This window comes from Pinus tabuliformis, chromosome 1_2 (genome assembly GCF_031772625.1).
Source record: "Pinus tabuliformis cultivar Carrire ecotype Pingquan chromosome 1_2, CPIR1, whole genome shotgun sequence".
Classification (NCBI taxonomy): domain Eukaryota; kingdom Viridiplantae; phylum Streptophyta; class Pinopsida; order Pinales; family Pinaceae; genus Pinus; species Pinus tabuliformis.
This window is the reverse complement of record NC_142298.1, coordinates 397,360,568-397,379,178: the sequence shown is the minus strand read 5'-3', so window position 1 is coordinate 397,379,178 and position 18,611 is coordinate 397,360,568.

Here is an 18,611-nt window from a genome sequence, read left to right as displayed (position 1 = left end):
ATGGTAAAAATGGATGGAATCTACCCATGGTATTTACCATGGTATTTGCCTTCATTTTTCAAGGGAAAATAATAAAATAAGGTTTCTAGAGAGTCGATTAAGCCTATTAAAGGGGATAGGATCTAGGCATCTGGGGCATCCTGAGTTTATCTATCTTATTGTGTTTTGTTGAGAACTTGGTGTGGCAAGTTCCACTTGATCCCGGGACAAAAACCTCGTGGTGAATTTTTATGGTGGATCCATTTAGGGTCCATGAGTGTGCTTCAGCGTTCAATTGGTTGAGTATGTTGATGAGCATCCTTTCATGCTTTTGGCAAGGGTTTCTATGTTAATCATTTTGGCATGTGTTACTTGCAGTAATCAATTAAATAAAGTGGTTTCGTTTTTTGATCCCTTTTTGTTCTTGTTGAAAGTTTATGTTTTAATTAGAACACTGAAGTGTGCCAAATCTGTTAAATTTTTTAATGTTTGGGGTCTTACAACTTTTAACCTATTTGATGAAAGGCAGGGTGTTTGACGGTTAATGAATTAATATATGGGAATTTCAATTTTTATGTATGGGTTCATTTGAGGATAAGCAAGTGATTTTAGCTTATTGGATAGGAAAGAGAATCATGGTTGTGCTTTCCTTGAATTAATTTTAGAAAAAACCGATAAAATATTTGAATGATTTCCCACTCTTGTGTTTTTTTTTCATTTAATTCATCATAGGTGTCTTTATTTCAACTATTTCAGGGTGGATGGAGGTTTGTTGACTTTTAATTTTTATTTATATCAATTGACGCGATTAGATTTTAAAGAAATATTCTTCGTCTAAGAGGGGAGTGGAGGGATGTCATTTCCCGATCCCACACGTTATAAAATGAATTTTAATTAATAATAATAAAATGAAACGATTTAGTTCGGTTTATTGGATTTCCCACTAATTGGTTGCCACTTTGGTTCAATCCATGAAGATCTGACCTGGTACCAGAAAATTTGTTGCTTCATTTAAAATGTTATACATATTAGCAAGCAACACCTCCACAAGGATCTCCTCTGATGTTAATAACAAATGTATATACAGATAACGAGCAAACCAAAAGGGAGATGGTGGTATGTCCATCCCCATTCTCTCTAGAGACAAAGGTTGACAATCAACTAGGTCGTGGTAATCCTTTGCCCGAATCCATGGGGTTGAGATTTGTAAACACCGACCACTTAGACTAAGTACTTTTTCTTTACGGAAAAAATTACAACCATTGAAACATTTGGTCTAAAATCTTGAACCATGCCATTCACTTTGTTTATCATTAGAAATTGTGCTTAATTTCTCATTCGAAATTGAGATTTTATCTAAACTCTTGGTCTAGAATTGTGAATTTCTCATGTTATGGTTTCAGATTATTTGTCATTTCAAATTTCTTGATAAAATTTCGAGGCGTGAATATTGATCACTTTCTCATATAATTTTGCAATGTTTGCGAAGGTTAAGGGTTGATTTGCCTCTTTCATATAAGTTTAACATTTTCTAATCCTCATGTTGTTGAGTATGCGCATCAACTTAGTGTTTTCCTTATATATATATAATTATAATTATAATTTAAAATTATGATAATAATATTTAAAAAATAAATAAATATTTAATATAAAAAGAAATATATTTATTATTCAAAATTTTATTAATATTGTTATATAATTTTATTAATTAATATAAGAATAGATATTTCAGAAGTTCATTGAGAGAATATTTCCGGTAAATCACATTTTAATTATGTCGATGCATTTCGAACACTAAGTGTGGTATGATTATATTGATCCAACCACACAATTATATATTGTAGAGATGCAAAATGACTAGAGAGATGAAAGTTGAAAGAATTAATAAATTAATTAAAAATGAACACATGTAAATGTTAAATAATTTATAAAATAATAATATAAAAATGAATTATTAAATTTAAAATATTGTAAAATAATAAGTTATTATAATTTTGATTAAAAAAAAATACGTTGGTAGCTCCCTCACATCTAGCAAAGACCCGTTGGATCCCAAAACATGAAAGATGTTTATTTAATTCCATGTTCATGTGGGACCCACTACATTGGAGAAACGGACACTCTATAAATATAAGGAAACATGAAAGATGTTTATTTAATCCCATGTTCACGTGAGACCCCCTACATTGGAGAAATGGGTCGTTCTATAAATCAAAGGCTTCGTAAGCATGTTGTTGATATCAAACATTGTAGGACACACTCCTCAACTTTGGTGGAACATGTTGACAAAACTAAACACTATGTTTGTTTAGAATATTCTCTAGTCCTTGCAAGGATTGACGACTTCCATCATTAGAACTTTAGGGAGGCTATGGAAATTGAAAATGTATATCACGATAGATGGAAGATTAGTAGTTGCTAGATCTTGTCTCTTTTTCCCTTAGTTAGTGCCTCTCCCCTTCTCTCTTTCTTTGTGCCGGTCTCCCTTCTTTTTTATTAATTCTTGTATATTTTTTCTCCTTTTCCTGATTTTTTTTTTTTTTTTTTTTTTTATTGTTCCCTCAATCTTTTGTTAATTTTCCTTATTTTTAAATTAATTTATATTATTTATTAGTATTATTATTATTATTATTATTAATTTTTTTAAAAACCTTCTCCTTTTTAATCAAAATTATAATAATTTATTATTATAAACAATATTTTAAATTTAGTAATTTTTTTTAATATTATTATTCTATAAATAATTTAACGTTTACATTTTATTTTGTAAATTATTTAACATTAATTTTTAATTAATTTATTACTTTCTTCAACATTCATCTCTCTAGAGGTTTTGCATCGCTATTGTATATAATTGCATGGTGGGATCAATGCATTCATCCTAGTCCTTATGATGAAACACACTTAGTGGTTCGAAACGCTCGATAGAAATATTTGTAATGTAATTTACTAGAAAGATTCTCTCGATGAAGAATAGATATATTCATTGTTCAATTTTTGTTAAATATATATATATATATATATTTTAATTTTTTCCATCTTTAAAAAATATTTTATATATTTCTTTTCATTTATCTAAATAGAACAATAATAATAATTGCACTTATATAAATATGGTCTTAGGAAACTATAGAGGAAAATTCTATTTTGTAAAACTAAAGTAAATAATCTCATTGCCTTAAAAGATGCAAATTAATACAACCATCTCAACCGTTAATATAATTTTTCCAACATTAACATTATCATTATTATTATTATATTAATTAATAATATCAATATATAATATTGATAAAAAATGAATATGAAAAATGCAGTATAAACTCAATTATAAAAAATATTATAAAATATCAATTTCTATTTAAAGAAAAAAATTCTGCATTCACAAATGATGAATACTAAATGTTGTCAAATTACATCATAAGTAAACGTGTAAACGTGTAATATATATAATGTATACATAAATACAATTGAAAATAAGTTTATAGTTATGTAAGCATAATATAAGGCAATATAATGGTTTCTAATTATTATTTTTCATCTTTGTGAAATTTTACTAGATTTAATGTGAACTATTCTAATTTCTTTTTTTTAGTGAGGGAGAGAATTCTTGCTGAAGAATCATAATACATCTTATATCGCCGAAGCGAGCAGATTCATCATACAATATGCCGAAGCGAGCAGAATACGTCATCATCCATCACATAACGTCATCATGAACATCAAACATCGAAATGTTGCAGCAGCAACTAAAGCGCATCGCGCAGAATTCGAACATGGTTGGGGGGTGCGAAAGCCAACCGCCCCAACCACCACATCATGCACACTGGGTGCGTACTATTCTAATTTCTTTATCGATGTATAAGGTAGAATTTCATAGAAATACTCGATGTCATTACATATGCAGATGGAGCTCCATGGTTTGGGAGCAACCCCTATAGACTTTGTTTCAAATGCTATTCATGTGCACCATGGAGAAGTGTGAGCATTTTTGACATGTTATTTTTGGTAATTTATTACACTCATTCATTGAATTTACAAAAATTTACTATCTCAACAAAGGTTTTGCCCATCTTTTAATTTTTGATAATATTTATTATTTTTTTTGGATATCCGGGTCAATGGGTAGCCACTACATCCATTTTTCAACACTGATCGGAAGGCATCAACACTTCGGGATTCGACCCTGTGACCTATTGGCAAGGCACTTGATTTGACCGATTGAGCTAACTCTTGGGCTTGATGGTATTTATTATTAAAACTTAAGTCTTAACAATTCATATATTTATTATTAAAAGCTAAGCAAAATAATATGATTCTATAAATTTATTTGTATATAATTAATTTTATTTAATAATTATTAAATAAATATTATATATACAAATTTTAATTTAATAAATGCTATAATTTAATTTAATTTAATTCAATTTTATGTGAGATATAATATTATGTTGTTTTGATCCAGGTTTAAAATTTTAATTTAATAATTATTAAATAAATATTATATAATTTAATTTAATAATTTAATTTAAATTAATATTATATATAATATTTTGGTGAATTGGAATATTAAAGTTTAATTAAAACGTTATTTTATTAAAATTTAATCTATCAAATATGGCTTAATATATAATTAATATATTAATATTATTAATTAATTTTAATTAATATTTTATTATCAAACAACTTTATATAGGTTTTTAAATAATTAGTTCAATTCTGGAATTTGTTTTTAGGTTGTCGGTTTTTACAGAGAAACGATTATTATGTAATTTATACACAAAGATCATCGGGCTTTTAATTTATACACAAAGATCATCGGGTTTTTATAAAGTCCAGCCGATGAAAACGATGCATAACCAATTAACTAGAAAAAGTAAATAAAGATATCAAGGATAAAATTAAGTTGCACAAAATATCTTGGAATAATCTTCAGATGGATCTTGGTTGAGTTCGTCCTGATGATGGCATGATAGTTGAAACCAATTCCTTTTTTAGTATAAAGGAACTTGTTCTAGAATATCAACAATGTTTGACTAAACACCTACTGCCAACAAAGTACAGAATCGAGATGCAGAATTAAGTATAGAATGGCAAGTCTTCAAAAACGTTTTTGGATGTGTTGTCCATCGGTATGCCAGAACCTTTGTTACCTGTCCATACGCTGTCAAGGTCTACGAGTCCATATGAAGATTAGTAAAAAATACTCCAAATTCTATAAGTTCGTTAATATCGATTTAAAATAATCAGAAGCACATTAAAAGAATACTAAGTAATTATTCTACCTCCATGTGAAAAATAATAGAGTTTGGTAGTGATAGCATGGTACAAAAGGGTTAAGAGGGAGTAAATGTCAATAGTAATAGTAAAATAGTGGGTGAAAAATAGGTACAAAAGTGGGGACCAACATCCCCCATGCCTAAAAGTTGCATGTTCTTATGCAACTATCATCTAGTCAACAAAAATAGGGTACCTTAGAACTCAAATTCTCACCACTCTAGCCAAGGCTTCAAGGCTATGAGTATCCTTCACCACTGACTTCTAGAAATGTAGAGTTAATTTCCGAGCATTAGGCCCCTTAGCAGATTTCAATTGACTCAGCTTCCATTTTACTAGGTGTTTATTTCTTAAGACCAGAGTGTCGTTTTTGGAGACCAAAGAGAGATTTGTATTGTGCAATTGTTCATTTAAAGTCCGCACATGATGAAATAGGGTCTTATATTTATGGGCCTTGTCCTTCAACTTCATATTTTTCTTCTGCAATTTAGCCACGAGAAACTGCAAATATTCTTCATTATGAGCTGAGATGTTTTCGAATGGTGTTGTTTTCTAGTGTGAGTTGCTACCATCATGAGCTCACACAGAATTTGTCTTCCTAGGCTTAGGTAGGCATTCCCATTTCTTCTTTCCTAAATTTGTATTTAACAAGTGTTGTGGTGGGGAGCTACTTAAAAGATCCTAGTCATCATCTTGTGGACCATCACCCTCGAAGGGAAGGTCCTCTGCTTCTTCATTCACCAAAGGGGTGTTTCCAACTTCTTGTTCAGGGGAAGACAAAATAGCAATTGGGTCCTGGTTTTGGGTATTGGAAGTGGATGCTCCCTATTTAGTCATACTTCGAGTTCGATGTTGACCCTGAGACACTGTAGGGTTCTCGACCACCTTCTGTCCTGGTGTAGAAGGCCTAGATGCTACTTCTAGCTCTCCTTGGAAGAGTCTCCTCTTTCTCTTTTTAAGGGTAACATCGACCCTTTTAGCTTGTTGTTCTATTACCTCAGCAACTAGTTCTATAACTCATATGGATGGCTTATTCTGCTTATGTGACCAAGATTCATCAGTAGGTACCTCCTCATGGCTGGGTTTACGTTTATGTACTCTACTTTTCTTACATTTCTTCTTTCCAAAATTTGGGGTTGTTTTTCCTACTGAAGTGTTAGGGTTTACCAGTTCCTTTGGATATTTTTCTAAATAGTTCTTCTCTATTGTAGATGTAGGCACCACCGCAGGGCTATGCTCCTATTGAAAACTAAAATCTTTACGGAATTTGAACCCCAAGGCTTAGATTCTTGGATAGAGGATTGATAAGCCTTTGTTGTCCCTTTACTTGAGTCTCTTTGCTTGGAAAATTTTCGATGAGAAAGGCTTCCCAAGACTTCTATCGTTTACTTAGCTCAGCCAAAACCAACATCTTGATAAGACTATGATGCCATACTGCAGTTTTAGGGTTTTTGCTAGTTGACTGAACTCATTTAGCTACTTTATATAAATTCGTATGCAAGAAGAAAGGGAAATTAACTTCTCGACCCTCCGAAAAATGCAACAGCAGTCTGACATGATAGAGAAAAATAGCAGCATACCTACCTTCACACGTAATGAACCTTTGTAGCGTTGTCACCAGAGGATACCATCTCTCCTCTAAACAGCTACGTAAGACCCCTCTCGACCAATTCAAAGACTTGTAGGCTGGTTTCAGAAATTTGGCGCAGTCTGTGGGGTCGAGCGACCCTCTTTTGAAGAATTTCTCACCAGACATAGGTAACTCGGTCACCTTACTTATAGATTCCTCAATGAATTTAAATTTAAAGTTCCCAATATCGACATCCTGTCCATTGAAGCTCTGAGAAAAATCCAAAGTGACTATGTCGTTATATCCCTGAAATTTCTGAAGAAAACCTATCCACCCTTTTTCTTCAAACAATTCTTTACAACTGGCATACTCTGGACTCTTTGAGAACTGGACGAAGGTGGGTTCGTGATGGTCGGCCACCATTCCTAAATTGAAGCAAGATCTGGAGGTCTCTTTCTCTCACAATCGTTTCCTTTCCAAAACTTATCATAGTCCCAACTACTTTAGAGGATCGATTACCATGCGCCTTCGGCCCTAAATTAATTCAATAAATAAAACTTGGAAATTGGAATGATAGTAGACATGTGCAATGGTGAATGAGGAACCATCGCTTGATAGGTGGCTCGTACGGGACAAGGTGAAGGGGAAGGTAATGGATAGAATGGTGGCTCCAATGGAAATAAGGGTTGGTTACTATAATGATGAAATGATAATTAACATGTGGCTGCATAATTAAGAATGAAAGAAAGGGTAGTGGGGATGAGACGTTAAGCCGAAGGTGAGAGGATAGTTAAATCATAACAAGCATTGGAGACAAATTACCACTTAGCCTATTATACACATACTCCTAATATAGTTCAAATAAATAAAACGTTCTCATACCTTGGTTTTGACTGTATTAATTTTCTGGAACTCGAGGAAAAAGTAGCAGTGCTAATTTGATCTTTAGCAGAACATGATTTTCATAACTATTCTTGTAATGATGAAGTAGCTCATAACATAAAAAAATGTTGTCATAATATTATTACAGTACCATCCATATTAATCTGGTGTTGATGAGCAGAAGTTATCCTTGCATAATTCTTCTAACTTTTCCAAAGTTCTAGAGAACCCTCCTAGTAGGCCTGCCTGATGTGTCACAATGCCAAGTTGAGTACATAATACCAATGGAAAGTTGAGTACATAATACCAATGGTAAGTTGAGTAGAGAATGCCCATGAACTGATTTTGAAAATAAGCAGATTGTCTTTTCCCTTGAATATCTCATGCAACTTGACTGAAAACTTTTCCTGCTGATTATTATACAGAACCTGAAACATCACCCCATGGATTTTTAACCAGGCTTAGGATCATTACTGTCTGGGGCATTTCACCTTTAGAGAGTCTGAAAATGCACCAAAATAAGACTCAATTTTTTTTATTTTCTGTACTTATTCTCCTGAGCCCGAAAAAGAATAATTATATACTGAGCAGATCCCTAGCTACTGCCACCTCATAAGTTTATCGAGCTTGAGTTAGCCACTGCTCGAGGTAATCCTTTTTAGAGAGTCTGAAAAACCCAAAGTAGACCCCAGGGGGTTTATTTTTTGTACTTATTCTCTTGACCCTGAAAAGGAATTATTCTATACTCAGCAGACCCCTAACTACCATTGTTCCATTAATATTTACAAGCTTGGATCATTATTTGCTTGGAACATTCAATTTTTGGGAGTCTGAAACGTTCAAAGAAGACTCCAAGATGTCCTTTTCCATAAGTAATATACCAAGTCTGGTTAAAGGAATAAACTTACCCTTGGTAGATTTCCCCTTTATTCTATGTGAGTTGTGGGGAAAATAAAAGAGTTAGCCCATTGTTATTTTATACTATGTACATAAATATAAATATACAATTATAAAGAAAAAACAGTTTGAATAACTAGCAGGAGCTAGATGATTTTCTTGAACCAACTCCATTTCTGGATCTCTCTTTACTCCCTGCAAAATTCTTGGCGAGAGAGCAGTTGGTGATATATCTTCAGTCGATGGCCATTCACCACAAATGGGGCCTGATCAGCATCGATAGTTTTTATTTTTACAGAGCCATTATCGAAGACCTCTTCTACTTCACAAGGCCCCAACCATAGTAGAGAATTTTCCTTTAAAATGTTTAAATTTACTATCATATAACAATTCCCAATCTCCTATTTGAAAGATCTCTTTCTTAATACGCTTTTTATGCCATCGGGCTCTCTAATCCTATACTAGCATGGTCCATTGGAATGCATCCTGCCTAATTTCCTCGAGCTCATTCAGCTGCAGTAACCTTTTCTCCTGGGCTTCATTTAAATTCATTCCCAATTGAGTGGCGGTTTAGAATTTTTTTACTTGAAATTCAATGGGAAGTAGCACTTGTTTTCCATATACTAACTCGTAAGGAGTGTGTCCAGTCACATTCCTCCAAGTTATCCGGTAAGCCCACAATGCTTTAGGTAGCTTGTTAGCCCAATCGCCATGGTGAAGCTGAATTGTCTTAGTGAGGATAGACTCCAAAACTTTGTTTGTAGATTCCACCTGTCTGTTTTCTTGGGGGTGGTAGGGGGTAGATTTCTGATGCTTAATCTGGTATTGTTCAGTAATGGCCTTCACTAGTTTGGATGTGAATTGTGTGCCTTGATCTGTAACAATCTTTCTAGGCACCCCATTCCAAGTGAAGATATCCTCAAAAAGGAAATCTACCACTTCTTTCTCAAAAGCAGAATATAAAGCCTTGGCTTCTACCCACTTCATCACGTAATCTGTGAAAACCAATATGTATCTCTTTTTCTTTGACATGAGGGAGATGGGCCCTAAAAAATCCAATGCCCGCTTCTCAAAATATTCCACTGATCTCTATGTTTGGAGAGACATTTCATTTGACAGAACTGGCCTCCCTATTCTTTGACAGGCATCACAACTTGAAACAAACTTTTTGGCATCTTTGAAAAGTGTGGGCCAATAGTATCCCGCATGCAAGACCTTATAGTTTATTCTTTTATCCAAAAACCGCAAAGTCCCCACCACAAGGCTCACTGTGGAAAGCCTTTAGAACATCAAACATATCGTCTTCCCGCACACATCTTCTTATAAACAAGTCAGGTCTTGTGCGAAACACGACCCCGTCTATCCATGAATAATTGGCACTTCGTTGCACAATGTTACGTTTTTCCCTGTTGGAAACATTCTGAGGCAATCGCCCTATCACCAAATAGTTAGTCATGTAAGCAAACCAGGGAGTGATTGTTGAAACAACAAAAAAATATTCATCTGGAAAATCATTGGGAACTGGTACTGAAGCTTTATCTTGGGCAACATTCATTCGTGATAGGAAGTCTGCATCCAAGTTGTCTCATCCAGGGCTGTCAATCACAATAATGTTAAATTCTTGTAACAACAATAACCATCTTGTAATTATTCTATTAGTAACAGGTTTATTTATAAGAAATCTAATGGCATAATGATCAGTATGGACGAAAGTTTCATAACCAGTAATATAATGCCTAAATTTATTTATGGTGTGAAAAACTGTTAATAATTCCTTTTCAGTAACTGTATAATTTAATTTTGCAAGCGATAGATTCTTGCTAACAAAATAAATAGCGCAAGGAAGGTGATCCTCCCTTTGACCCAACACAGCTCCAAGAGCAGTGTCGGATACATCCGTACAGATATGGGATGGGAGAGACCAGTTAGGCCCCCGCAATACTGGAGCAATAGTCAATTTATCCTTCAGTTCCTGAAAAGCATTCTAACAGTTAGTGTCCCATAAAAAATTAGCATCTTTGGTAAGCAATTTAAACATAGGTGCTACAATTTTAGTAAAATTTTCAATAAATCTCCTATAGTACCCTGCATGTCCCAAGAAACTTCTTACCTCTTTCTGCGACATGGGAATTGGAATATGTGATATTACCTCTATTTTCGCAGGGTCAACTTTTATCCCTTCATGTGATACGTGATGTCCCAAGACAATCCCCTTAGTTTGCATCATTTTACATTTAATACTACTAAGGGCCAAATGAGCTTCTTGACAACGGATCAGTACCTTTTCCAAGTTCTTCAATGCTTGGTGAAAATCATCCCCATATACTGTGAAGTCATCCATATAGACTTCTACACAGTCATGTATCAAATCAGAAAAGATAGCCAAAACAACTCGTTGAAAAGTAGCTGGGGCGTTGCATAAGCCAAAAGGAAGAACTCGGTAGGCATAGGTTCCCCATGGGCAGGTGAAAGTGGTATTTTCTTGATCTTCCGGGGCTATTTGAATTTGGTTATAACCGCTATATCCATCCAGAAAAGAAAAATACTTTTTCCTGATAATGTATCGAGTACCTGATCAATAAACAGTAAAGGAAAATAGTCTCGCAAGGTAGCTTTATTCAGCTCTCAATAGTCCACGCAGATTTGTTGTTTCCCATTTTTCTTTGGAACTACAACCAAGGGTGATACCCATTTACTATTGGAAATAGGGTAAATGAAATTTCCACTCAAAAGTTTCTTCAATTCATCTTTAACAATTTCTTTTAGCGTTGGATTCATTCGTCTTTGTGGCTGCCTAACACGCCTAATTTTTTAATTCATATAAATGTGATGTATACAAGTGTCTGGATGAATACCTTACATGTCCAAATAATCCCACGCAAAATCTTCGGACTGCTTTTGGATCATACTCAATACCTGTTGTTTTTGTTATGTACTTAATTCTGTGCCGATATATAGTGTCTTTCCAACATTAATTTCAATGGGCTCGGTGCTTGCTTTGTTGTTTCCTTCTAAAGTTGTCGGAGTGAATGATGCAAATACAACAGGGTGACAAGTTTCCTGAAATTCATTTCTAAAAACATCATGATAACCATTAAAAGAAACAGATAATCGATGCAATTAATATCAGACAAAAACTGCTGCAAAATATGTTCCTTAGATTGTTCCTGAAGTCCCCGTGATTGTTCTAAAGTTAATAGGGGAAGCATAAAATATTCCTCTCCATAAGGGCTTTCTAACCAAAGGGGTACTTCTGTGGCCATTTGAGCAGGTGGAAAAATAGTTAATGCCTAATTTTGTAGTCCATTAGAGATAATCATTTCTCCATTTCTACACCCAATGACAACATCGACAGTGGCTAGCCAAGGTCGGCCTAAGACTACTGGGTGTCCAGGTTTAGAAGTCTTTGGAGAAATTACAACAAAATCGATTGGATATTCCCAGGAAGCTATGGTTACCACTATGTCTTCTAGGATCCCCACAGGTTTAACAATGGATTTATTTGCCAATTCCAACACTATGGGTGTAGGCCTAACTCCTTGTAATTGTAGCAATGTCATGGTATCAATCATCATAGCATTAATGGTTGCTCCTAAATCTACAAGGGTATTTGGTAAAATAATTCCATTGTTTTCAATTGTGACTATGGGGTTCCTTGGATCATTATACTTTAATGGCAAACCATATATTATTTATGTTATTTGGCTCAGTATCTTAACATTCTGGTTTTTGTTTTTCTTTCTCCGTGGCTTTTTGATGCAGAGATCCTTAGTGATTTTGGTGTAGATAGGAATGTCCTTAATAGATTGCAGCAAAGGTATTTTGATACAGACATTCCTATGTTCAGATTCCAGATCATATTCCATGGGAGTCTCAGTTTTCTTGATAAGCAATCTTTCTGTATAAGGAGGCTCCCTAGGTTCTTCTAGTTCACTATTTTTTTGGTGTTATGTTTGTTGGTGAATTTCGTCCTCAGGTGGCACTTGAGGATCCTCCTCTTGAATAATTACAGTTGATTTACCTTTATTAATTGTTTTTCCTGATCTTAATTGCATTTCATTTACAGGGACAACAATAATGACATATGTAGGAAAAGGTTGTAATTCGATGTTTTGCACGGGTTGTGGAGGTTTATTATTGGGGTTAGTGACAGGTTGTGCAGGCAGCTGAGTTGGGCGAGGTGGGTTAAATGTTTGTTTTTCCTAGTGTGGGGGCGAATTAGAGCTTGAAGGCAGAGACAGGAGTTGATGTAATGCAGGTAATGGTAATGAGGGTTGTTGATGTTGATAATAGGTTGGGTTGTACCCTTGCTGAAATGGAGGAATACTATATGGGTAAGGCATGTTAGGTTGATACTGGGAGTATGGCTGATTTTGAGGTTGGAATGCATTCCCATAAAAATTTCCTCTCCATCCTTGGTTCCAAGGTAAGTTTTGAGGTGGTTTTGGAGGCCAGGGAGGGTATGATGGTTGAGAGTTCCATGACTGATTTTGAGAAAATCCTTGTGAATTAGGTTCTTGGTAAATGTTTTGGTTTGGCCCTCTCCATATTGGCTTCCTACTTACCTGCGTGAGTCATTAGTTTCAACACCTCCCTTATAAATGGCTTGTAGTTCAGGAAGGGATGGCCATTGGTCAGTGGTATGTTCCTGTATACAAATCCCACACACCTCAACCACATTAATAGGACATTCCCTTTTAGCATGCTTATGCCTACATTTCAAACAAAAAATTGCCAAGGCAACTTTTTCTTGTTCTTGTTTTCTTTTAATTTTTAATGTATCAAGTTGGTCACTAATGGTGTTTAGGATATCTATTTTGAATTTTTCCAGAAGGTTTCCCAACTCAACCCCGGTGAAAACATTTTGTACATATTTTGGGTTTCTAGACACATAATCTCTTGAATTGTCTCAGGTTCTTTTGCCTACTTTAGCTTGAATTCTAGAATAGGTTCGACATAGTTCACCTATATCGACAAAATGATTTTATAAATGTCTCTGGAACCTAGGAGATTAAGTGTTTCAATGCACTCTTCCCTTAACCCCTTCAGAAAGACAGTCCTAACAGTTTTTTCATCTAGGTTTTCCATTTGTGACTTGTGATAGTTATATAGGAACCTTTCCACTTACTCCTCCAAACTCTCATCTTCCGTTTGTTGCATCCTAAAGATATCATTTGCATCATTAATTTTACAATAGTCTTGGTATTTTTTAAGGAAGATAGATTTCATGTCATCCCAGGAGTAAATGGTGTGCTCTCCTAAACTCATGAACCATCTCAGGGTTGAATCCTTTAAGGTGGCAGGGAATAATTTAAGCTTGTGTGCATCATCATAATAATTATAGCTTCTGCAAAGAATATCGAATTCAAATAAAAATGTGTCAGGGTCTTCAGAAGACATACCGTGAAAAAGTGGAAGAGATGCCAAGGGTATGTTCTTCATAGTGATGTTTCTAGTAATGTCCAAAATAGGAAATCCAAAAGTTGACTCTGCATCGTCTTCTTTCTCCTCAGGACCTCCTCATGGTCCATCTCTCTGATCATTGTTTCCTCCAATTAAGGTGTGTATTATGTCATTATTTCTAGGAATTTCCCCATTATTTTTGTTTTCCTCCCCTCCTCCGTTGTTAGCCATATTTAGTACAGGTTCAGAAGTATGCCTTGATGCAGTGGTTCGACTAGAAGAAGACTCAGCTGAGTTGAGCATAATGTTACCAGGCCCTAGGTCCCTGCGAGGTCCCCCTGCTGTTGATTCCACTTGTGGAATTAGCACTGGGTTTGTACCTATAGTGGTCACCAAAAAAATTTGTAATGTATTTGGTACAAATTGTGGTTGTTCAGTCCCCTTTTGATACGATATTTCTTTTGTTGATGCCACCTTGTTGTTGATGCTTCCTTCTCCTTTGACACCTGTATAATAATTGGTTGAATTAGTTGGGGGTGTTTTTGTGGGACCAAATATTCCTGAAAATTCTTTTGTACTTGAAATAAACCTACCTTTACTATCTCTAGGCCTACTTTTACTTCTATGCATAGGAAAAGAGAATACTACAAATATTAATCAAAGACAACCATACTTTGGAGAAACCCCACTATAGTGGATGCATGGCTCTTCACTCACGTCTTACCATAAACTCTCCACCTTCTGATTATCCTGCAAAACCTTCAATACTCATAAATTTTAAACAAATTGTTACTTGGACTATTTGCAACTCCCTAGCAATGGCGCCAAAAATGTTTGGCGTTTTATTTTTCGTTTTATTTCCCCTAACTTAAATTATTGACTGAGGTTCGTAATATCTGAGTTACACTACGTTCCGATTTAGGTTCCAATAGTTCAGTGCAAGGTTAAGTATATAATGGTCAATCTCTGTATTTTCTAGTCACAACAAACCGAAATGAATAATCTTATCGAATTGAAACTTCTATTATTATTCTATTTTAACAATAACTTGATTAACTCAAAATTCACTCAAAAGTAAAGCAAATGAATGAACTAAATTTGCAGGCTATTTGAAAACTATAGCACAAACAATTTAAATGACTTGTTCATAAGAGATATGAGTTATTGCATAAGTGATTCAAATTACTGTGTATATCAGATGAGTCCTAATATCAATCACTACTTCACACTACCAATCATTATGCAAGCACTATTAACTATTATTCAAACAAGACTATTTCTAATTGCGACCCAAGAAAGACCTATACTTAATTACAATTCAAACAATCCTATCAGAAATGAATAAAAACAATCTACCTTTCAAGCGTTGTAAACTCTCTTTTCAAATTATGGAAATCATGACTCAGTGATAGAATCTATTAATCTAAGTAATGAAGACCTCAGATAAACCAAGACTAATTATCACTCAAAACAGTATCAATCTTATACTAATTGCAATCCAAACAAAAATTAACTTTAATCTAAACTATTTATGCTAAGGAAAGAATGGACAATCTGAGCAAGACTGAACCTACTCATTAAGTCTATCTCCCGGGATACATGAAAGCACTCAAGCTAATCTTTTGCATTCAACTCTACAAATACTCAAAAGAAGCTAAGTATCACAACTCTAAATTAATGTTCTTCACTAGACACACCTCAGATCTAAGAGATGCCACAAATTGAAGTTTGTTCTAACTTTTAAAATCACTCAAACCGAACTCAGGAAATCATTCAACATAGAAGCATGAACCTACAGTTCTAGTCTAATCTCTAATACGATTATGTCGAGTTTCAAAATCAAATTACAATCTCACTTCATAACCAACATCTTATTGCATTTCACTTAGACATTCAGAGATTAAAACATGATGCTACATGATCCTATATCAAATGAGAAATATACAAGATGGAAGATGAGAAAACTAATACTATTTCAAGCTCACAACACAGTTACCATTTTTTGCATTCATTCATATTAGAAAGCACTTTGTAGATATCTTTAACCATGAAAATATAATGGAAAATTCATTCAGTCATCAAAATTGTTAATTGACACATTCGTTCCTGGTTTACAAAGATTCAAAGGCAAGATCTTTATTTGAATTCAAGAAAAACAGAGTAAAAGTTTAAGTACAGAATGGTAACTCTAAAATATAACCAATAATCCACACTTCGAAATTGAAATCAAACACACTCCTACAGTCTACCTCAATTGCAGAACTTGTTTCCAGGTGGTGGTGTGCCCTTGCCACTCCTGGAGAAAGTTTAAGTTAACTCAATCCCTTTAAAAATCAAAACGCATGACACTTACAGAGATTTAAGTACTGAATCAGAATTAAGTATTAAAGTCAGAAAAACATGAGTCCATACAGCAAACACATTGAAGTCTTCAATGTCTGTTGAGAGTGAAGCTCTTACAACAAAATTACATAATAATTGTTTCTCTGGATAGCTTATAAACAAAGATCATTGGGATTTTATAAAGTCCAGCCGATGAAAACGATGTATAACAAATTAACTAGAAAAGTAAATAAATACATTAAGGCTAAAATTAAGTTGCACAAAATCTCTTGGAATAATCTTTAGATGGATATTGGTTGAGCACGTCGTGATCATGGCATGATGGTTGAAACTGATTCCTTTTTTAGTATAAAGGAACTCATTCTATAATATCGACGATGTTTGATTGAACACCTGCTGCCAACAGAGTACAGAATCGAGATGTAGAATTAAGTACAGAATGGAAAGTCTTCTAAAAGGTTTCTTTATGTGTTTTCCATCGGTATGTCAGAACCTATGCTACCTGTCCATATGTTGTCAAGGTATACGAGTCCATATGAATATTAGTAAAAAATAATCCAAAGGTTATAAGTTCGTTAATATCGATTTAAACTAATCAAAAGCACATGAAAACAATACTACGTAAATATTCTATCTCCATGTGAAAAATAACAGAGTTTGTGTTGAGTCAAATTATAGCCTTATAATTTGATTAACATAAACCATCAACCCAGGGCAGGTAAGCTTGTGAGATGCTGCGCAAAATATATGTAGGCTTAACACTATAAGTGTTGATTAATCTAACTAGCCAATCATTCAAAACAAATGACCCTTTCTGACATCAATCACTTAGCAGCAAAGGGTAAAGATTGGATCAAACATCGCTCTACAGCTCTTAAGATTGCTGATGATGATTAGGAAAAGATACATAAATCAACTTACAACAACTCAAAAATTCACTCAACATTAGAAATCAAATCTTCATTAAATGAATTCCACACATTAACAAGAAACTAGTCCATTTAATCAAGTGTTGTTGATATATTAGAAAGAGTGCATTAGCTGTAAAAATGAATTATTATTACATAACAGAAATAAAATGCATAAACACTAAACTACGGGAGTTGTGAGCAAAGGGGGCCCTCCCTTACTCACAACCCCTTCAAATTAGAAGAGCTTGCTCACTGAAGTAGACAGAACATATATCTTTGTATTAATCTGAAAAAGATACAGTCGAGTACAATTTGATATATAGTCTTAGCTGAAACCAACCTAGCAACCCCCTATCATAAAAACTAGAACAAAATTTATACATTTACAAAAGCCCATATATGGCTCGAAGTAAGGAAGACTACTAATCTAAGCCATCGACTGATAGTACTGTTACAAAATATCGAATTTAGCTATACTGGGTCTAATCCATGACTGAAAGAATGGATTAGACGAAATTTGTTACATGGTTGTAGCTTTCCTTCAAACGACCAACGAGAGAAGGTTTATGAATCTGGCGGTATTGTTGGCAGATCTGAAGTGGCCAATAGGACAACATCCATATGTGATATATTCCCCACAAAACCCATGTTCGCATTTGACTTAGATATTTGTGGAACATAGCTACCGTCGATGTTGCTGTAGGAAATCCAGTCGGTTACAGGAAATCCACAGCTTCAGGAATTCTAGATTGTTTGCAGGAAATAGGATCGCACAACTATCTGCAGGAATTACGGGCCTATTTCCGAATCAAAACAGATCTACACAAGAACTCTAGATTAGTTGTCATGGTAATTAAATAAAAGGGCATCAAAATTGGGTAAAACCAAGCCCCAACAGTTTGATAGTTAAAGGATGGTACAAAAGGGTAAAGAGGAAGTAAATGTCGAAAGTAACAGTAAAATAGTGGGCGAAAAATAGGTACAAAAGTGGGGACCAACAAACATTTTGAAGAAATACTTGGAGAAACAACTATTAAAAGACACGCAAAGTCGGGGGCCATACCACATAACACAAATTACCTTTGGCTTAGATACCAGGTCTTAGGGGTAAATGTTCCAACAAAATCACCCCGTGGATTTGCACCAACTTCATCCCTTTTTTAGTGAATTTATTTGGCTGGGTCATACCACAAATGGAGTGTAACCTTGGTGGATAGTTTAATCCACTATATACCTTACTATATAACCCAAGCCCGTGCATTTTATAGTAATGATATTTTGGTGGGTCAGAGCAGAAAAGGAATGGAACTCTTAAGCATAACTCAATCCTATATCTCAAGTAGCACTGAACG